Genomic DNA, 22554 nt, shown 5'->3' on the forward strand with positions numbered 1-22554 from the left:
CTAAATCTTTAGCTGAGGGTCCCTTTCACTGAAAACATAAAAAAAGTAACTATATGATCAGTATCACCGAGTGATGCACAAAGCACGAACGATGTAAAATAAAAGGCAAAGCTGGAAATGAGAAAACTTGATTCCCAGAAGGCATAACAGAATTTCCTCTATTCGACTGTAGTGTAAGAACATTCCCCAAATAACTTTCCTTTAATCATTGCAAAAAAAAGTTAAAAAAGACAAAATCGAAATAAATACAGTAATAGCTAAAAATTACAGAGCTTTCTGGAGTAACTCAAGTAATCCTCACAACAGCCCAAGGAAGGGCCAGCATTATTATCTGCATTTTACAGACAACGAAAAGAAACAGAGGCCGGATAATGTGCCTATGGGTCACACAGCTGGTAAGCGCTAGAGACAGCAGTTGACTCCAGAAAGCCTGCCTCCTAAGTGTACTCTTATGTACGACCATTGTGCCATTTTTTCAAAAAAAAAAAAAATGTTCCTCGCTATCACCAAAAAGATTATCATGTGGTGCTGAACTCTGACTTTGTCTTGTGTTTCTGATCCAACTACCTAAGAGAAGCATTTCCTTACCAGTTTTATATTTTTGAACTAAATCTTTTGGCTTAGGAACATTCTCATTTAAAAAAAAAAGAAAGACAGAAAGCAACACCATCAGTATCATTCTCCAGTAGTATAAGATATGGAAGGTATTAAACCACACAATCCCTATGACCCTGTTCAGAGAAGAGTCTTCAAGATAATACACAACTGCAAAGTGGTAATTCAGAAAATTTCAAGGTAACCTAACACATATTTTATCTCACTGAGGGACATATTTAAAAGTAAAAACACTGATTACTGATGGATAATGTGACTAGCCTTTAGTCATGAGGGTGTTAGTAAACTAAGGTTTCTTGAAATCTAGCCAGTCCCCTTTCCTAATCTACAGTCAATGTTTTAATTAATAAATCCATTTCCTTTGTAGGAAATCGATATGATCAAAATAAATAAAGGAAAACAGATGAAATTTACCAGAGATAGTTTATCTTGAAAATCAAGATAAACTTGCTTTAAAGCACCAAACTTTAAACCAAGTCACAATACTTAAATTTCACTTTCATAGCTATTACTTAAAAATTTTTTTTTCAAAAACCATGTTCATCAAAGTCCAATTTAAAGAAACTTCTGATGAAAAATAAACTGTGTATGTACTAGTAAAAATAATAAGAATAACCTGTCCTGAGCTACTAGAAAGAGATGTATAACATGCTATTTTAATAGGCCTAAATGAGGAAGGATCAATATTATTTTAATTTTTAAAGTCTGTTTATGAAATGCAATCATCCTTCATTAAAAATGCAAGCTGTGCTTCAGCAAGAGGTTAGCGTGAATGATTCATAGAGAGATCTCTCTCTCTAGCATAATCTTCCTCTCCTGGGACTTTCCTTTGGATGCTTTATCAAACCACTCAAGCTATTATTAAAAATGCTTCCCCTCGATAAGAGAGAAAAAAGCACGTGCCCATTCCCAGTCCCCACTGCCTCTTCCATCTGAGTGATTTATACCTTTTCCAGTCAAAAGTAAAATTAATTCTTCATCGTCCACATGGTTTTGTAACCATTTCTTTTCACAAAGCATTTAAGATTATTTTATAAGTATTCAAAACACAGAATTTCCTATTTTTAAAAGTCAGAGGCTTTCATTCACTTACCTAATATTTCAGGGTGAATGTTGGTATTTCATTGAGATTAAAGGAAATTTACCTTTTGTTTGATGGATTTTTAAAAGATTTTAAAATGTTAACTACTCATCAAAGTCAAGGCATTCCAAATCTAAATTCAATTCTCTTCAATTTAAAAATGCTGATGAAAATGGCTATTTCAATGCAGCAGCATCTGGCTCATTACAACATTCAGTTTTAACTAATAAATCCTTAATTATTAAACTCTGGTGTTCAATTTCTTTCACAGGGATCAGCCAAACACATATTGCTACAATTATAAATACCTGGGATAAATTAGTTACAACAACACATCATAGAAAAGCCTTCCTCTTGCTTCTCTGGCTGTTAAATATGACCCCAAGTATGTCATAAGGAACATATATTTGAGAGACCACCATTAAACATTTGGGCTCTGTCGTGTGTAGGTGCTGCATTTATTGGCTAGCAAATATTTAACTCTGCTGGGTACTCAACATTAATGCATAGAGCAATTTGTCTGCTTGTGCAAATGGACAGGTTTTTTCCAAGTGCCTTTTCAGATAAACGTGTCAAAACTGAATGTAACCGTATGCCCTCATTCTGGCTTTACAAAGCTGACTCTGCCTCCCCCTAGCTTGATGTTTTTATTAAGGTGCCCCTGGATATAGACAAGCAAGGTATTATTGCATATCATGATGTCTAGTAAAGGTTGAAATCCCTGAGAGAATATATTTGGTTTTAAGCTTTAATGTATGTTAGGAAGTTTATCATTTTTCTCTCCCACTCCTAATTCTTTTCTGTTTTGGTTCTTTTTTTTCCCCCTTTTTTAATCAGCAACATCAACAGAACTGACTGAATATTTTACAATGGAGTCGCAGAGTACGTGTGTTCAATCGTTTGGCTTCCCAGAAGATTCATTACAGTTACATTAGAAAGTCAAATCAGGCAATTCTGCAGTCTGGTGAAAGCTAGCATATGAAAGGAGGTTAATACAAAAGAATTTCATTTTAAATAGAGGACATTTAGGACCTTAAAAAGCAACATTATGATAAAATTTCCAAGATATTTGTTCTGGCGTTAGCACAGGCTTTACAGGTCTAATTTCAGAGATGTCTAAATGCTTTTCTAGGAAAGAGTGAGCGCATGAATGAGAGGAAATTGTTTGATCTGCAGGGTCTGCCATCTTAATGATCGTCACACGAAGAACACCACAGATGTATGGTTTACCCTCACTCTTGGGAAGAGAATCCATGCGTTCTCTGATTACGCTGATGAAGTAGGAATCAAGTAAGAGTCAAGGTGTATTCATTTAAATCCTTATAAAGGTTATGAGTGATTTTTAATACATATCTTTCTGAGTGTAAACAAAACTAGGGGTTTTCAGATCTCAATTTGTATTTATATGACAAAATCTATAAGTTGATTTTTTTTTCCATGATTAGTAGCAGGTACAGAAAAATCTCAGACATACGTGTGTTAAACTGTTACTTGTATATAAATGGCTTCTGTCTCACTAGACTTCAGACCTCAATAAACTCCTAACTAATCTTATTTATTTGATTTGTTTCCAGTGGTTTATGGATAAGCAAAAATTTTAAATGAATACCTATTGGAATGAAAAGAGAAACATCAGCTCCTTGATTCAGTATAGGAGATTTACAGAATGCAAATTTCAAATAACAAAGACTCAGCTTTTGTGAGAGCTATTTGGAAGCCTAAATATCAAGGCAAGAGGGGAAGAGCGGCTAGTAGAGGTGACAGCCAGGAACGGCGCTGTCTTCAGCGATACCTTTGGCAGCAGTACAGATGGACTTCAGAGGCCACTGGCTACGCTTAATTTAATATGAAGCTAAATACAGTCAAAACATCTGGTGCACTATTGATGGTTATCATGATAAATTAAATCTGACATCACACACAAACCCATTCAAACATTCTATTCAAATTCTTTTTAAAGCTAACATACACTTAGGTGTGTTTTTCATCTCCTCTAATAGTCTTTAATTTTAGAAAAGGCAGGTTTTGTGGGGTCTAATGTTTACATAATTGCAGGGACTTCTTTAAGAAAAAGACTACAAAATGTGGTATATAAAATGCCTAGGGGCTCATGCAAGTGAGGATCCCTTTGGTTTAAGCTTCATTAGCTCCATGAACAATCCACCGCTGGGGAGGGTTGAAAAGCATTGTAAGGCAAAAACAAAATGGTACATATCAAGTGGCACACGGAATTGATAGAATTTAAAAACCTAAAAGGCAGACCCTTTAACTGATAACCTGCAAAGAAGCAAAAAAAAAAAAGACTTTCTAAGCAGGCACATCAGCAAACATAAACTGCCTTCGTATAACGGATTTATCACATATTCATAAAATGCAGAAGCCCCCAAATCTGTGGCAGACCATTGGAACAAAAGTACTATATTATAAAGGAGAAAAGTAAATAAAAGAACTTACCAGTTTATAATAGCTATAGGACAAGGGACAAGTATTTTTATGGGCAACCGTTTCATAAAACAGAATTAGATCATCTCTAACAATTTGCTGTTTTAAAAGGCAGAAGACCACTTGTAACTGAAATAACTACTGCCTAAATGGCTCTATTCCAATTCTTGCATTTTTTATTGCACTGCTGTGAATGATACAGTGAAAAGAACTCTTAATCCCACTGCTACAGAAAATCAGCCTCACTCACCTACACTCATTTAAACAAAAAAGACCTAAACCCCAAGCCTGCATTTGAAGGGAGGATAGCATTTTATATAATAAATTCAGTACAATCAAAATGAGAACCATATTTCTGTTTAACTTTTCTCATCTTGACTCAAGAGCAATGGGGGGGAAAGTTATTAAAATTAATGCATCAAACTATCATAATTCTGTCCTTTTTATTACTGGTAGTATTCTCTCTAAAATATTAGTCTGCTTTGTTGAACTAGGGTATCTTTTTGAAAGTTCTCTTTATGGGGTCGCTAGGAGTCGGACACGACTGAGCGACTTCACTTTCACTTTTCACTTTGATGCACTGGAGAAGGAAATGGCAACCCACTCTAGTATTCTTGCCTGGAGGATCCCAGAGATGGTAGAGCCTGGTGGGCTGCCGTCTATGGGGTCGCACGGAGTCGGACACGACTGAAGCGACTTAGCATAGCATAGCATTTGACGATCAGTATCACTTTACCACTAGGAAAAAAATGTGCAATTTATATTAATTTGGCACTGAAAATAATTTCTTTAGTTTTGGTGGGTTTGAAATTTTGAAAATAAGTCCCTCATTAGAAAGTCACTTACCTTTCTTCACTGCTTCCAGTGGTGAAAGATAATGAAGCTACTTACCGGTCAATATAAAACACACATACAAAAATAAAATGTCAAAAAATGGCAAGTGTCACAAAGTAAATATTTTCCTACTGCTATTAAATGAAATTTATTTCTAATAACTACCATTCTGTATACTCTTTCTATAGATTACCAAGTTACTGCTCCATCTTTTCTTCACTAATTTTTTCTAAAGTTAACACTGAAGAAATACCACTGGAAATTCTCACCCTCTGCCCATAACTAAGTGAAAGGCTGCCAAAATCAAACTCTCTTTAGCATCACCAATCTAACACTTAATGTGATACTCTACCAAAAGGGACCAAGAGTTCACAGATTTCCCATAATCTTATCAGAAGAGCACATATAAAACAATGAGAAGAAAACAGGATAAACTCATTGTCCCTGTCTGTGTTCTTAATTCTCCCCTGCTGATCAAACACTGGATTAAGAGAACTAGTAGAAAATACTGGTAGCTGTTTAGCTGGACTTCAGCTTTTTTTTTTCCACTCCCAAGTAGAACATCAACCAAAATACACTCTATAAAGATGCTGAATATTTAATCCCATATAAAACACAAAATGGGATTATTCTCTCAACAGAAGGTACAATCTAAGAAGACATTTAGTACAGATTATCAAAGAAAACAAACAAGGATTTTATCACTGAAAAGTTATCATTTTTCCTGAGAAAAATTAAAATTATATTACTGTTAATTACTGCCTCTTCCTGACACATTAATTTAAATGCAGTTTTTTTTAGGGTTTCCCAGGTAAGTAAAGAATCTGCCTGCCTATGAAGAAGCATGAGAGATAAAGGTTCAATCCCTGGGTCGGGACGATCCTCTGAAGGTTTTTTTATAAGAGAAAATTATTAGATCAGGCTCCACATCTCAGGACTGACTCGATGGAACATGGAAAGGAAACATTATCCTTTCAATAGGCAAGGAGGAAAAACATACTCAACAAAGAGAAAGAAAAGACTAAAAGCACACCACTAAAACCAGAGCACTCAGGCCTTTGTTGGTATAGGCTCAAATTACAGCTTTTTTTTGTTGTTGTTTTAAAGGAATGAAAAGACTTTTGCAGTTAAATTTTTTCAAATCAAAGCATGAGTCAGCTAGGTAAAGCTCTGTGGTCCCCATTCACTAACTTCCCTTTCCCTTATCTCTGCCACCTCCAGATCAAAGAGCAACTACCACCCCCGGCCCCAGGGCAGGCAGGCAGTAGACACTGCCACCAAGCAGAGAGCACAAAGGTTTCATCTGGCCTCTGTCTGTGCAGAGCGACAGCCATGCATCACTGCTCTCTATATGATCCTACCCTCAAGTCACCTGTAAAAGCATGAAGGGAAACAGAGCATGCACAAAAATTATGGGATACTGATTCCAAGGTACAATTTTTTTTTAACTTTGTTTTTTGTTTTTAAATTACACTCATCCATGTATTCAGTGCTTCATCCAGCCTTGTGTCAGACATAATCCCCACTGACTGCTGGGAAAGGAAGTGAAGATAAACAGTCACAACATGATGGGTGGAGTGCTAATAAAAGGGGTCAGGAAAGGCTTCCTGAAGGAAATAACATCTACACTGAAGCCTGAAAAGTTAAATAACTAAGAGCTGAAAAAGCAAGGAAGAAGGGAAGAACATTTGCCACCAGAGAAAAAGCTTTACCCAGGTAATCAGTACATTCACGTTTGTATTTTTAAAAGCTCAAAAGGCTCCAAAGAAGATAGGAAAGAGCTAGTAAGTACAAGAAAAGATGCTAAACACCATTAAGGAAACACATACCAAAACTAAGATCAGTTCACACCCTCCAAAATGGCTACAATCCAAAAAAAAAAAAAAAAAAAAAGAATATAGGACTTTCCTGATGGTACAGTGGATAAGAATCTGCCTGCCAATGCAGGAGGTAAGGGTTTGATCTCTGGTCCAGGAAGACCCCACATGCCAAGAAGGAACTAAGCGCCTGTGTCACAACAACCGAGCCTGTGCTCTAGAGCCCAGTAGCCACGAGAGAAGCCACCGCAAAGAAATGAAGGGTGGCTCCCGTGCACTGCAACTGGAGAAATCTCACACAAACTAACAAAGACCCACTGCAGCCCCTCAAAAGTTCTTGATTAATAAAAAATAGATTAATGAAAAGTGTTATCAAGGATGTGGAGAAACTGGAACATTCATTGCTGATGGGACTGTAACATGGTTCAGACACTTCGGAAAACTGTTTGGCAGCTACTCAAAATGTTAAACATAAAGGGACTGTATGACCCAACAATTTCACTCCTAGGTGTATATTCAAGAGAAATCTAAACCATGTCCACACAAAAATGTGTACGTCAATGTTTACAGAAGCATTTTTTACAGCCAAAAAGCAGAACCAATCCAAATATCCATCAACTAATGAACAGATAAATAAAAAGTGGTATATCCATAGAATGGATGGTTATTTGGCAACAAAAAGGAATGAAGTATGGATATATGTTACAACGTGGATGAATCTTGAAAACATCATGGTAGGTAAACATGCTGGTTACAAAAGACTGTATGATTCCATTTACGTGAAATGTCCAGAACAGGCAAACCCATAGAGACCAAAAGTGGCTGGTTATGGCTAGGGGTAGAGGGTGGGGTGCGGGGTGGGGAGGGTGGGCAGTGGCGTGGAGAATGGGGAAGAAATAGGAGTGATTGCTAATAAGCACAGGGTTTCTTCTAGGGGTGATTATATACAGGTCTTGACCTGTATGCAGGTCAGGAAGCAACAGTTAGAACTGGACATGGAACAACAGACTGGTTCCAAATAGGAAAAGGAGTACATCAAGGCTGTATATTGTCACCTTGCTTATTTAACTTATATGTGGAGTACATCATGAGAAATGCTGGACTGGATAAAGCACAAGCTGGAATCAAGATTGCCGGGAAAAATATCAATAACCTCAGATATGCAGATGAACCACACTTATGGCAGAAAGCAAAGAAGAACTAAAGAAGGACTAAAGAGCCTCTTGATGAAAGTGAAAGAGGACAGTGAAAAAGTTGGCTTAAAACTCAACATTCAGAAAACTAAGATCATGGCATCTGGTCCCATCACTTCATGGCAAATAGATGGGGAAACAATGGAAAACAGTGACAGACTTTATTTTAGGGGGCTCCAAAATCACTGCAGATGGTGACTGCAACCATGAAATTTAAAGACGTTTGCTCCTTGGAAGAAAAGTTATGACCAACCCAGACAGCATATTAAAAAGCAGAGACAATACTTTACAACACAGGTCTAGTCAAAACTATCGTTTTTCCAGTAGTCATGTATGGATGTGAGAGCTGGACTATAAAGAAAGCTGAGCGCTGAAGAATTGATGCTTTTGAACTGTGGTGTTGGAGAAGACTCTTGAGAGTCCCTTGGACGGCAAGGAGATCCAACCAGTCCATCCTAAAGGAAATCAGACCTGAATATTCATTGGAAGGACTGATACTGAAGCTGAAACTCCAATACATTGGCCACCTGATGCGAAGAACTGACTCACTGCAAAGGCCCTGATGCTGGGAAAGATCGAAGGCAGGAGGAGAAAGGGATGACAGAGGATGAGATGGTTGGATGGCATCACTGACTCAATGGGCATGAGTTTGAATAAACTCTGGGAATTGATGATGGACAGGAAGGCCTGGCATGCTGCAGTCCATGGGGTCGCAAAGAGTCGGACACAACTGAGAGACTGAACTGAATTGATATGTTCTAAATTGACTGTGGTGGTGGTTGCACAACTCTATGAACATACTAAAAATAACTGAATTGTACACTTTAAAAGAGTGAATGGTTTGCTATAGGAATTATGTTATAAAATGTTATAAAATGAAACAAAAATATCAAAAGGACTACAATAGTGAAGAATACATCAGAAAGGCACAAGATTTGAACAAGCAGCCTGGTTTACAAGTTGTAAAGTAACTTCACAGAGAGACAGTGGCCTGAACTAGAGAAACAGGAGTGGGAGGAGATAGAAGAAAAAGAAACAATACTTGGTTTACAGACAGTGAGGATACAAAAGGGTGTTTACACTATGCAGGGTTTCTAGCTTAGATATATGAGAAGCACTTCTTGAAACAGGAAAACAAGGGAAGACATGTTTGGGTTAAGGGAAATTTACTGTATTCTTAAGTTTAACTATTTCTATAAAAGTTGTATAAGCACTTGGAGATGGTTTTGTTTCAAGAGGTTATAAGCTTTCCCAGTCAGGCATGTGTTTATTCAATTTTTAAATGCAATTTACTGCTAGTTATGTTTATAAATGGAACTGGATGTTAAAGGAAATTAAGTCTGTTCAAATTGAATTAATCAATAGTTATCTTGAAAGTTATTTTTCTTACACTTTTATATAAAATGTACTGAATACATGAATAGACTAATGAGATTTATAAATTAAATTTGGGGCTTAAGGAAAACCGGGTTTTACATTTTTTAACTTTAATAAAGTGACTATTAATGTTGAACACCACTAATTGTAAGTAGTCAGGTATGACTGACATGTAGCACTGGCGACTAGAAATGGAGAAGTTGCAGTCTGATGGCTGTTATTTTCTCTGTGAAATAAGCAGTGAGGTCACCTGCTCAAAAGGTGGAAAGAAAGGATAGGAGGAAGGAGAACAGAAAAGCTAGGTCTAATGATCAGTTGAAATAAACGTGATAGGTAAGGGAGGAGGGGACAGGAGGACCACCCGGCATTGGCACTGGCCTGGTTTGGACGTGGAGGCCATGACCTCACAGAGGCATTCATCAGCTAAATGATGCTTTTTTCTTTACAATTACTTACTTAGTATGACTTTCTTCCAAACAATGTTATATGAACTTGGTCACTCTTAAGGTATAAACATGCTTCCAGACTTTTGATTTTCAACTGTACTTTAAACACAGAAATAACTAAAAGGAGGGACTTCCCTGGCAGTCCAGCACTTAGGACTTCACGCATTGCACAGGTCCAGGTTCAATCCCCGGTTGGGGAACTATTAATAAGATCCCACCAACACAAGACATGGCCAAAAAATATAAAATTTCCTTAAAAAAAAAAAAACAATTCTAAAAGGAAAATTTGTTTATTTTCTGTACGTGAAGAGAAGTACTTCTGGATTCTAATCCTGACCATGCAAAAAATTCTTTCGAGTAAAGAAGCGTAAAATGTAGTATCTCTTCTCAGTTCAGTTCAGATCAGTCACAGTCGTGTCCGACTCCTTGCGACCCCATGAATCACAGCATGCCAGGCCTCCCTGTCCATCACCAACTCCCGGAGTTCACCCAGACTCACGTCCATCGAGTCAGTGATGCCATCCAGCCATCTCATCCTCTGGCGTCCCCTTTTCCTCTTGCCCTCAATCCCTCCCAGCATCAGGGTCTTTTCCAATGAGTCAACTCTTTACACGAGGTGGCCAAAGTACTGGAGTTTCAGCTTTAGCATCATTCCTTCCAAAGAAATCCCAGGGCTGATCTCCTTTAGAATGGACTGGTTGGATCTCCTTGCAGTCCAAGGGACTCTCAAGAGTCTTCTCCAACACCACAGTTCAAAAGCATCAATTCTCCAGTGCTCAGCCTTCTTCACAGTCCTGCTTTAATATTATTCTCACGCCTTTTTCCCTCTAAGTCCTAAGTCAGGAATCTAGTCCAGTGTTGTTCAACACAACCTTCGGCAATAATAATATTCTGTATCTGTACTGTCCATTACAGCAGCTACTGGTTACATGACTACTGAGCATCTGAAATGTGGCTTGTAAGAACTTAGAAATTAATTTTTTATTTTTATTAACTTAAATTTATTAGCCCATGAGGCTAGTGGCTACAAATAGACTTTTCTATTAAAGGAAAAATTTATGGACCAGCTTAGAGCCCAAGAGTCTTAAGCTTATAGCACAAAAGATAAAACAAGTATGTGAATCTACACATACACTAACTTGTGAATACATGTAACAACACTGATCCTTGATTTTGTTTCAATTCACATAATACAAGAGTTCTAAAAATGGGTGTGGACTAGGAGGACAAAGGAAATCTATCTGACACCCCAAGACTCAATGGAATACTTTAGAGAAGGAGTCATCATTGTTAGAATGAAAGTATTTATCAAGTATTGTTTAAAGACTAGGTAAGGGTGGACAAATCTGGGCTGAAATTCATTTCTGTATATTGTTGTTGTTCAGTCACTCAGTCATGTCTGAGTCTTTGTTACCGCATGCACTACAGCATACCAGGCTTCCCGGTTCTTCACCATCTCCCAGAGCTTGCTCAAACTCATGTCCATTGAGTCAGTGGTGCCATCCAACTATCTCATCCTCTGTTGTCCCCTTCTCCTCCTGCCTTCAATCTTTCCCAGCATCAGGGTCTTTTCCAGTGAGTCAGCTCTTCACATCAGCTGGACAAAGTACTGGAGCTTCAGCTTCAGCATCTCCTTTCAATGAATATTCAAGAGTAATTTCCTCTAGGACTGACCGGTTTGATCTCCTTGTGGTCCAAGGGACTCTCAAGAGTCTTCTCCAACACCACAGTTCAAAAGCATCAATTATTCAACACAGCCTTTTTATGGTCCAACTCTTACATCTGTACATGACCACTGGAAAAACCATAGCTTTGACTAAGCAGACCTTTGTCAGCAAAATAATGTCTCTGCTTTTTAATATGTTGTGTAGGTTTGTCATAGCTTTTATTCCAAGGAGCAAGCATCTTCTAATTTCATGGCTGTAGTCACCATCCACAGTACTTTTGGAGCCCAAGAAAATAAAGTCTGTCACTATTTCCACTGTTTCCCCATCTATTTGCCATGAAGTGATGGGACCAGATGCCATGATCTTAGTTTTCTGAATGTAAAGCACTATAAAAGTCATGTCCATTTGTTTACATATCATCCATGGTAGTTTGGGAGCTATGAGGGCAGAGTTTTAATAGTTGTGACAAACACCACCCTACCCACAAAGTCTAAAATATTTATTTTATAACCCTTTTCAAAAGTGTCTACTGACCTGTGCTCTGGCTAAGGGCTTCAAAAGCTGTCTGGAATAGGTAAGAGAAAAGGAAACTCCATAAGCTGCAATCACAAAGTGAAGAAAGAATTCCTGATATTTAAACCATCTAGGTTACAAGAAAAAACTAAATCTTAAAACTATTTTTAAAAACCTTAAAACTCTGGACATTTTTTATTCATTTGTGGCAATGGTTTGGTAAAAGACTTTATTTACTTGGGAGAAAACTTCTGTTGAGTTTTACCCTTAAGAAAGAAGCAATTACAAAGAAAAAAACCAAAAACACATTCAGAGGATTTATATAAATACTGCACTTCAAAATAAAATAAAATACTGCACTTCTAGTCCTGTCCCACAGTAATTCTCAGGAACCTCTAATTCATTAAATGGCTGCCGGGGCACAAAACGAAAGCAAACTGCCTAACTCATAGTGAAAACCTTCAGACACTGAATTCTGAATTATTCTAAAGGGTAAAAACATTATTAGTATTTTTAAAGTACGCTAATATGATGAAGATTTTCTAAAACAAAATCTGAAACAACTATAGGACTAGAGTTGGCACCACTGAGCACAGTGTGAGTGAGTGAGTGAGTGAAGTCGCTCAGTTGTGTCCGACTCTTTGCAACCCCGTGGACTGTAGCCTACCAGGCTCCTCCCTCCATGGAATTCTCCAGGCAAGAATACTGGAGTGGGTTGACACTTCCTTCTCCAGGGGATCTTCCCGACCCAGGGATCGAACCTAGGTCTCCTGCATTGCAGGCAGACGCTTTATCCTCTGAACCACCAGGGAAGCCCTGGTGTAGTCATCTGTAACAGAGAACATGCTGGCCTCAGAAGATCACTGTGAAGATTAAGTAATGTTTTGTTACCAGGTACTGTACCTGACTCAGAGTGGGTACTTAATCTTTTATAAACACAACTGACTGGAAGAGGTCATTTCCAAGGAATTATGGATGATGAGGTCTTTACTTTCTCAACAGTGCAAACTTATATTTTGAACACTATAGAAGCATTTGCAAACCTGGATCTAAGAGGAAATATCACCTACTGATTGAGGTTCAGGACGAAGACTGCCTCAGTTCACTTACAGCCCTTCTCCTTACTTTTGAATTACCAAAAAGTTTAAAACTTTTTAACTATAAAAATTTCTCTACTACTTGACATCTTAAAGATCTAAAAGTCAAATCTCTCTCTAAACAGGATGTCTAAGAAATACTGTAGCTGCAGCTACAACGTGAAGTCACAGTAAATCATATCCAGCTGGTATGCCTTTCTTAACAAGTCTCATCCAAAGAACGCATTTAATGGATTAAGTTGTCACTTTTCTATAACTCACTATTAACTGGAGGCGAAAGAAAGAATACAGTCACTACGTAAAACTACAACAACAGCATCATTTCCAGAATTTATAACACAGCAAATAAAGTTCTCACTCACATTTTATATTATGAATCAAGTTTTTTATATCTTTAAATTTTTCAATGGAATGTTTACAACATATAGACAAGTACTAGAGAATACAAGAGACACCATATACTCACTTTGTTGCTGTTATTATTCAGTAGTTAAGTCATGTCCAACTTTCTGTGACCCCCTGGACTGTAGCACGCCAAGCTCCTCTGTTATCCATTATCTCCTGGAATTTGCTCAAATTCACATCCACTGAGGCAGTGATGCTATCTATCTCATCCTCTACCATCCTCTTCTCCTTTTGCCTTCAATTTTTCCCAGCATGTACTAACTACCCAGATTTAACAAATGTTAACATTTTGCCATATATGCTTCAGATCTCTTTTCCCTTAAAGTACTTAATAGTACAGTTATGGTTAGATGCTCTCCATGCACTTTTTTTTTTTAAATACTCCAAAAGGACCAGACACAGTCAAACTTCAGGGTTCCTGGATTTTTTTGGAGGGGGGAGGGGTGTCGAACTGTGCGGCTTGTGGGAGCCTAGTTCCCTGACCAGGGATTCTAACCAGGCCCTCAGCCATAAAAGTGCGGAGTCCTATCCACTAAACAGCCAGGGAATTCCCCCTGGATTTTTTTTAATCCATTAATATAGCATTTTTATTACCTTGTTTAAAGTCTCCACCAATTCAATGTTTAGCCTGCAGCAAAAAATTATTGTTTTACTATTGTTATACAAACCTGATAACACTAAATAATCTTTAAAAAAAAAAAAAAGCCTATTAGAGGAGTTCCCTAATGGTCTAGTGGTTAGAACTCTGCACTTTCATTGTCTGGGCCCAAGTTCAACGGATCTACAAGCCATGTGGTGTGCCCCACTCCACCAAAAAACTAAAATTAAACAATAAAGCTATCCTCTGAAAGACTACAAAACAGATGTATTTGCCATCACCTATATTATTAGCATTCTGGCTCACAGTTTGGTTTTTAGATGATGCCTTAGATCTGCACTGTCCAATACAGTAGACACAACCACACGTGGATACTGAGCATTTGCATTATGGTAATCCAAACTGAGACATAAGTGTAAAATGCACACTGAATCTCAAATACTTAGTATGAAAAAAAGGAATGTAAAAAACGCATTATTTGCATGTTGAAATAATCTTTTGGACACAATAGTCACATCTTTTTTTAAAATGGTTACTAGAAAATGTTATATTACATATGTAGCTCATAGGTAACACTCATTATAATGTCTATCACACAATGCTGTCCTAGATACACCAAAGTAGCACCAGAATAAGAACTACGATTTCAGAACAAGACAAGAATGTCCACTCCCACCACTTTTATTCAATACAGTATTGGAAATCCCAGGTACAGCAATCAGACAAGAAAAAGAAACAAAAAGTATCCACTTTGGAAGGGAAGGGGTAAAACTGTCATTATAAGCAGATGACAAGATACTATATATAGAAAACCCCAGACTCCACACAAAAACTATTAAAATGGTAAACAAATTCAGTAAGGTAGCAGGATACAAGATTAACATACGGAAAACAGTTGCATTTCTTTATACTAACAATGAACTATCAGAAAGGGAAAGTTTTTTTTAAAAAATCCCTTTTAAAATTGCATCAGGAAAAAAATAATATACTTAGGAATAAACCTGACCAAGGAGGTGTAAGATTTACATGCTGAGAACTATAAAGCACTAGTGGTAAAGAACCCACTTGCCAATGCAGGAGATGTAAGAGACAAAGGTTAGATCCCTGGGTAGGTACGATCCCCTGGAGGAGGAAATGGCAACCCACTTCAGTATTCTTGCCTGGAGAATCCTATGGACAGAGAAGCCTGGCAGGCTATGGTCCACAGGGTCACAAAGGGTCAAACATAACTGAAGCAACTTAGCATGCACACACACACATAAAACACTGATAAAGGAAATCGAAAAAGATTCAAAGAAATGGAAAGATACCCCATGCTCTGAAAGAATTAATATTGTTAAAACGGCCATACTACCCAAAGCAATCTACAGACAATGCAATCAAATAACTTAGGACATTTTCACAGAACTAGAACAAATAATCCTAAAGTTTACATGGAACCACAAAAGACCCAGAATTGTCAAAGCAATCCTGAAGAAAAGAACAAAGCTAGAAGACATAACCATCCCAGACCTCAGACAATACCACAAAGCTATAGTAATCAAAACAACACGGTATTGGCACAAAAACAGATGTATGGATCACTGGAACAGAACAGAGAGCACAGAAACAAACTCACACACCTACAGTCAATTAATCTTCAACAAAGAAGGCAAGAATACACAGTGGAGAAAAGACACTTTGTCAAGTGGTGCTGGGAAAACTGAAGAGCCACGTGTAAATCAAAGAAGTTAGAACACTCCCTCACACTATACATAAAAATAAGCTCAAAATGACTTAAAAACTTAAATAGAAGGCATGATACCATAAAACATAAGAGGAGAACATAGGCAGAACATTCTCTGACAAATCACAGCAATGTTTTCCATAGGTCAGTCTCCTTATTGTCAGTTAGGCAATAGAAATAAAAGCAAAAATAAACAAATGGTACCTAATCAAATCTATAAGTTTTTGTACAGCAAAGGGAACCATAAACAAAACAAAAAGACAACCTACAGGAATGGGAGAAAATATCTACAAATGATATAACCGATAAGGGCTTAATTTCCGAAATATACAAACAGCTCATACAACTCAATAACAAAAAACAAACAACCCAATCAGACAGTGGGCAGAAGACCTAAACAGACCTTTCTCCAAAGAAGACATGCAGATGGCCAATAAGCACATGAAAAGATGCTCAACATCGCTATTAGAGAAATGCAAATCAAAACCACAATGAGGTATCACCTCTCACCAGTCAGAATGACCATTATCACAAAGTCCTCAAAATAAATGCTGGTAAGAGTGTGGAGAAAAGGGAACCTTCCTACACTGTGGGTGGGATATAAATTGATACAACCACTATGGAGAACAATATAGAGGTTCCTTAAGAAAACTAAAAATAGAGTTACTATATGATCCTGCAATCCCACTCTTGGACATATATCCAGAAAAATTCAAAAAGAGTCAGATTAAGCAACTAACACACACACACACACAGTGAACTTATGTTCAGTCTGACAGACACAGAAAACAAATTTATAATTACCAAAGGGGAAAAGGGGTAGGGGGTAAATTAGAAGTTTTGGATCAGTTGATACAAAATACTATACATAAAATAGATAAACAACAAGGTCATACTCTATAGCATGGGAAACTGAATTCAATATCTTGTAATAAACTATAATGAATAGGGAAAAGAATGTTTTATATATGTGTATATATATGGGCTCATGTATATATATGGGCTTCTCTTGTGGCTCAGCTGGTAAAGAATCCGCCTGCAATGCGGGAGACCTGGGTTCGATCCCTGGGTTGGGAAGATCCCCTGGAGAAGGGAAAGGCTGCCCATTCCGGTATTCTGGCCTGGAGAATTGCATGGACTATGAGTGTGTGTGTATATCTGAATCACTCTGTTGTATACCAGAAAGTAACACAACATTGTAAATCAACTATCAGTTCAGTTCAGTTGCTCAGTCATGTCTCACTCTTCACAACCCCATGGACTGCAGCATGCTAGTCTTCCCTGTCCATCACCAACTCCAGGAGCTTGCTCAATCTCATGTCCATCGAGTCAGTGATGCCATCCAACCATCTCATCCTCCATCGTCCCCTTCTCCTCCTGCCTTCAATCTTTCCCAGCATCAGGGTCTTTTCCAATCAGTCAGTTCGACTATACTTCAATTAAAAAAAAAAACAACAACTACATTTTCAGAATGAAGACTGAGAAAAACATGCAAAAGTCTAGATGGTCAAAATGGTAGACTTGTAGTTGTTATCTAGGTGATTTAGAGAGAATACTATTTAGGAAAAAGTAGGACCCCCAGATTATTATTCTACATCACCAGGACACCCCAAATAAAACTCTTTGCCTCATTTCATTTTACCCATGTGTATCTAGAAAGTTAGTTTATTTTCAGAATTTTTTAGCAACTTAAATGGACTGAAAACAGATCTAATACAATTCATTCATCCACTTAATAATTTTTATTAATTGGGACTGGGAATACATTGGTATCCCTGGTGGCTCAGATGGCAAAGAATCCACCTGTAATGTGGGGGACCTGGGTTCAATCCCTGAGTTGGTAAGATTCCCTGGAGAAGGGAATAGCTACCCACTTCAGTATTCCTGTCTGGAGAATCCCCGAGGACAGAGGAGTCTGGTGGGCCACAGTCCATGGGATCACAAAGAGTCGGACACGACTGAGCAACTAAGCATAGCACAGCAGACACAGAAGCTACCACTGTGACTTACTTTCTGGTGTCTGGGGGGCTGGGGCGGGGAGCAGAGATATGTAAACAATGAACAAGTTAACAAATAAGTTAAAAAATTCACTTCAGAAAACTGTTCTGAAGAAGTTATATGAAAAAAGTCAGTAGTCATTCTTTCCAGTCCATCCCTATCTTTAGAATCAGCTTCTAGGAGTGCTTGGAAGCCGCAGACACTAGGATTTATTTTAGTGGGTGATAAATTAGTTATTTCAATGTGTTCATACTGCAAGCTCATTTTCTGTGTAAATATTTTCAATTAAAGCATTCTGCAAAACACGTGTACTATTCCCAAGGACATCACACAAGAAAATGCAAGGCAATTTATGTCATTGTCATGATTCTCATAATACTTAAATGCCCAATTTGACTTTTAATGCTTCATTAAGGGGGAAAAAAAAATCAGTGATTATTTACCCTTTTCCAATGAAGAAAGGCAAATAAGAATATCTGGCTGTAAACATAGCAAAATAATTTCTTAATTATTAAGCACCCAGCATTCTTCAATATAAATCTTCTGGTCCAGGAAATGGCACAAAGACCCAAGCTGATGAAGTCAAGTTCCTCTCATGCAAAAAAAAAAAAATAATAATAACTCCCCAAATCCTGAGAGTTCATACTCACAGAAAATGTTTATGTACGTGGCCATTTAACTGCACAACTGAGCTGGCCTTCATAAATGATGTGTCAGTCAGGGCAACAGTTAAAAACACCCCTTCACTACTGCCAACTCTCAGCGCACCCACATTCCAGAACACTATGCAGCCATTATAAGTCATATTAACTTCAAAACACAATATACATTTGGGTGAGGAAAATAGCAGATGTTAGAAACGTCCAACAATAATTGAATTCCATCAGTAAATTATAGCAAATTCATATAACAGAACACTGCACAGTTACTAAAAATAATCCTGAAAGTAAATTTACTGACATTGGATGACATGAAAACAATCATATTTTACTCAATAAGCAGTAATTGCAAAACATACCTAATGTGATATCATTTTGTATGAAAAAATTTGAAGAGCATATCACAAATTGTTAACATTAATTAAAAACAGTATATATGTGTGATATCAATGATATTCAACCAAATGAGATAAAGAGAAAAGGGAATTACAGAAATGTCACAGAATGCTAGCACAACAATCTCTGGGTGGTCTCTCCCCCTACTTACAGAAGTCTGTGACATCTGTTCAGTCTTCCTTCTCACCTGGGTCCTACCATAATCTAGGTGATGCAACAAGAGGACACCTGTCTAACAGCCAGGTGCCTCATCCCCGTTGTTGCTGTTTAGTCACTAAGCCATGTCCAGCTCTTTTGCAACTCCATGGACTACAGCCTGCCAGACTCCTCTGTCCAAGGGATTTCCCAGGCAAGAACAGTAGAGTGGGCTGACATTTCCTTCTCCAGGGATCTTCCTGACCCAGGGATTAAACCCATGTCTCCTGATTCCTAGGTAACCTCAACTCCAGTGATCTCCCCCTTCACTCCATAAAGCCATCCACTTATACAGTCACAACTTGCTCTGTTGTCTGAAATCAACTAATTCAAGGCATTCTATTCAGACCTCGGCCCTCAGTAATCCTGAATAATCAGATACATTTGTTCAAAAGAATCTTTGCTTCCTCTGGTCCTGTTTTCTTCCTGTCAGAATGGTTCAGAGTTCACCCCTACTTACTCTCATTTATACTCCCTGTATAAACTAGGAATTTCATATCTCCCCCTTCGTTTTGGTAACCAGTTTTAAAACTGTACCCAATTTATTGAACTTCAGTAAATTAAAAAATGAATCAAAACAGATTACTATCCTATTATACAGAGGAGAATCAAACTACCTTTTCTTCTCCAGGCTGCTGCTGCTAAGTCGCTTCAGTCGTGTCCGACTCTGTGCAACCCCATAGACGGCAGCCCACCAGGCTCCCCTGTCCCTGGGATTCTCCAGGCAAGAACACTGGAGTGGGTTGCCATTTCCTTCTCCAATGCATGAAAGTGAAAAGTGAAAGTGAAGTCACTCAGTCGTGTCCGACTCTTAGCGACCCCATGGACTGCAGTCCACCAGGCTCCTCCGTCCATGGGATTTTCCAGGAGATAATCATAAAACTGCTCAAGTATTGGCACGCATATCAGTCCATCCCTCATCTCCTGCTTTTTCCTCAAAATTATTTCATTATTGAAGCAGAGCGAGATTCAATCATGTAAACAATCTAATCCTCATACCTTCTCTTATAATATTCATCTATTCTCTCAATTCTTTTTAAATCTTTCCTACATCTGTATTTCCCAGCACTTTATATCAAATATACAGGGTCAGTATTCTATAAACACCAAAATGCTTGAATGCTTTGTATACATTAATTAACCTAATTTTAACAGCACTCCTACAAAATAGTACTATTATTATCCCTACTTTATAGACAGGGAAACTGAGCCCCAGAGAAGTTAAATAATTCCCTCATTAATATAATATACTATCGGCAGAGCTGAGATTTTAACCCAGGCATCTGGCTTTCAGTCTGCTCTTGACCATCATGTCACACTGCCTCTTAAACCAAAGCTAACCTTTTGATTCCTTAACTGAGAAATCTGTCCATTGAAAACATGGTTAATAATTTCAATATATGATTTAAGTAAACATCAATTGGTACATACTTTTCATACCAACTGTAATAATCCCAAAGGCCTTACAGATATATCTGCTTATCATTCATAACACAATAATACATTCTTTCTAGATTCACAAACCATTTCATATACACAATTTCCTAATTTGAGTTCACTTTAAATGGTTGGGTGACTTTCTGAATTTTTTCATTCACCTGAAGTTATTAGGTACTTTCCCCCAAGACTGTCTCATTCTATTTTGCGTATGTAATGCACAATTTGTCAAATTTTAAAAATAAGTTTTCCTGTTTCCAATTCCTCTTAAACCATCAATATTTGACCTTCCCCTTAAGTATGTTCTCTTTAACTGAATGTTAAAATAACATCAAAGTCAAAAATTAGAACTATTTATTCTGAGTGAAGCCAGTAAGCACTTAAACCTGTGAAGGAATTCTAAGTAGAGCAAGAAAGCCATCAATATTTTATCTGCCAACATTTACACGGCAACCTACTTGAAACAGTAAGTTGTATGGCTGTTTCCATTTCTGGAAGGTATTGGCTTATCTAAGAAATCCAGATTTCCTCTTTGCCCTCCTAGGGAAAAAAAGAATACTGTCAAGTGTCACTGAATATGTTTCTTGTGTTTTATATCATCAAAATTTAATAATAGAGCTAACTGAAAGGAAAGAAAAAAGAGAGAAGGACTGAACTTAGTTTCAATTTTTAGAACTTCTTAAAGAAAAATATCAATAAAATGGAAAAACAAAACAGAAGAGAATATTTTATTTTCTAAATGAAAAAAAAAATACAGTTTTTTGGGATTCCCTGTCAGTCCAGTGGTTAGGACATAGCACTTTCACTGCCGTAGCCTGGGCTCAATCCTCGCTGGGGAACTAAGACCCTGCAAGTCACCCAATACAGCCACAAAGAAGAAGAAAAATACAGTTTCAGATAGGTCACTGTACAACAAAGTCCGCCATAAGATTAAGGAAAGGTGTAGGACGTAGTAGAAAAAGCTACAACTACCCAGACCTCAATTTGAACCCCAAATCTGATATCACTACTAGTAGTGATGAAACAAAGTGAAAAAGTGAAAGTGAAGTCGCTCAGTCGTGTCCGACTCTGTGACCCCATGGGCTATAGCTCACCAGCCTCCTCCGTCCATAGGATTTTCCAGGGAAGAGTACTGGAGTGGGTTGCCATTCTCCAAATCTCCATTTCCTCACCTTGAAATCAATAATAATACCTCTCTGGAAGAATAGGGTATTAGATGTAATTAGAAAATACAGCAGCTAAAGCAATCCCCCTATTACTAGAGCAATGTCACCATACTAAGCTAAGAGCAAAGAAATGGCTCAACTCAAGTTATCAGCCATTATATAAACTTGTCTAATGTATATACTATTAGACAAAGTATCAAAATAATTCCTGATCACCTGCACAGACCATTGTCTTAAAGTCCCTCTCTCTGCTCGATTCAGCTACAGGAAGCTGGTTCTTGATGTGTAGTCTGAACAAGTCATCTACTTTTTTTTCCAGCTGAGAGTTGGTTATACCTTTTTGAACAGAATATTGCTTTGTTAGGCACACTTCAAGTGAAAGTTCAAACTGGGGCATCTCAGAGCAGACTGGATCACATCGAATGCCAAGCATCCACATCATCCAGTTTTATTAAAGATGCTGCCAAGTCCCTAGAGAATTACTAGAAATGAAAGAAGGATAGTGCAAGGCATGAGAAATTACTAGTCACCTTTATAACCTAAAATTTAACCTTAATAGTCAAATTTATAATAAACTGACTGAAAATTTCTCAACTATGCCAAAAATCATGACTTACTAATACATTTTAGCTGATTAGTGGGAAAAAAAGCAATTAACCAAGTTCCTTAATTATCAAAAAGTGATACTTAAAACACTTCCTTTTAGAGATCCCTATTCATTTTAATTTTTGATAGCACTTATGTGTAAGGGGGCAAACAAATCAGAGAAAATAGTGTAGAAGACTTCTGTTTTTCACACAGAATTTAAAAGAAAGTTTGTTCTAATGTTTAGAAACGCAGCTACTGAATAGTTTCACTTGTAATATCAAAACTCACTTACACTCTATCCTAA

The 22554-nt window shown here is 37.6% G+C and overlaps 2 protein-coding genes across 8 annotated transcripts in view; one reads left to right on the forward strand and one right to left on the reverse strand.

Annotated features, from left to right (window-relative positions):
* RERE (arginine-glutamic acid dipeptide repeats) overlaps window positions 1-22554 on the reverse strand; it is a 416635-nt gene that overhangs the window by 361878 nt on the left and 32203 nt on the right. The window contains exon 2 of one of the 7 annotated variants that reach the window (XM_086344292.1): window positions 21591-21692. The exons of the other annotated variants lie outside the window; for them this stretch is intronic. The gene's annotated coding sequence lies outside the window, so the exon portion shown is untranslated. The remainder of the gene's footprint in view (window positions 1-21590; window positions 21693-22554) is intronic. 7 annotated transcript variants of the gene reach the window in all.
* LOC147356587 (uncharacterized) overlaps window positions 1-22554 on the forward strand; it is a 106278-nt gene that overhangs the window by 5728 nt on the left and 77996 nt on the right. The window lies entirely within an intron of this gene.

This window comes from Bos grunniens, chromosome 16 (genome assembly GCF_055505025.1).
Source record: "Bos grunniens cultivar Pamir isolate PY7600 chromosome 16, Bosgru_T2T1.0, whole genome shotgun sequence".
Classification (NCBI taxonomy): domain Eukaryota; kingdom Metazoa; phylum Chordata; class Mammalia; order Artiodactyla; family Bovidae; genus Bos; species Bos grunniens.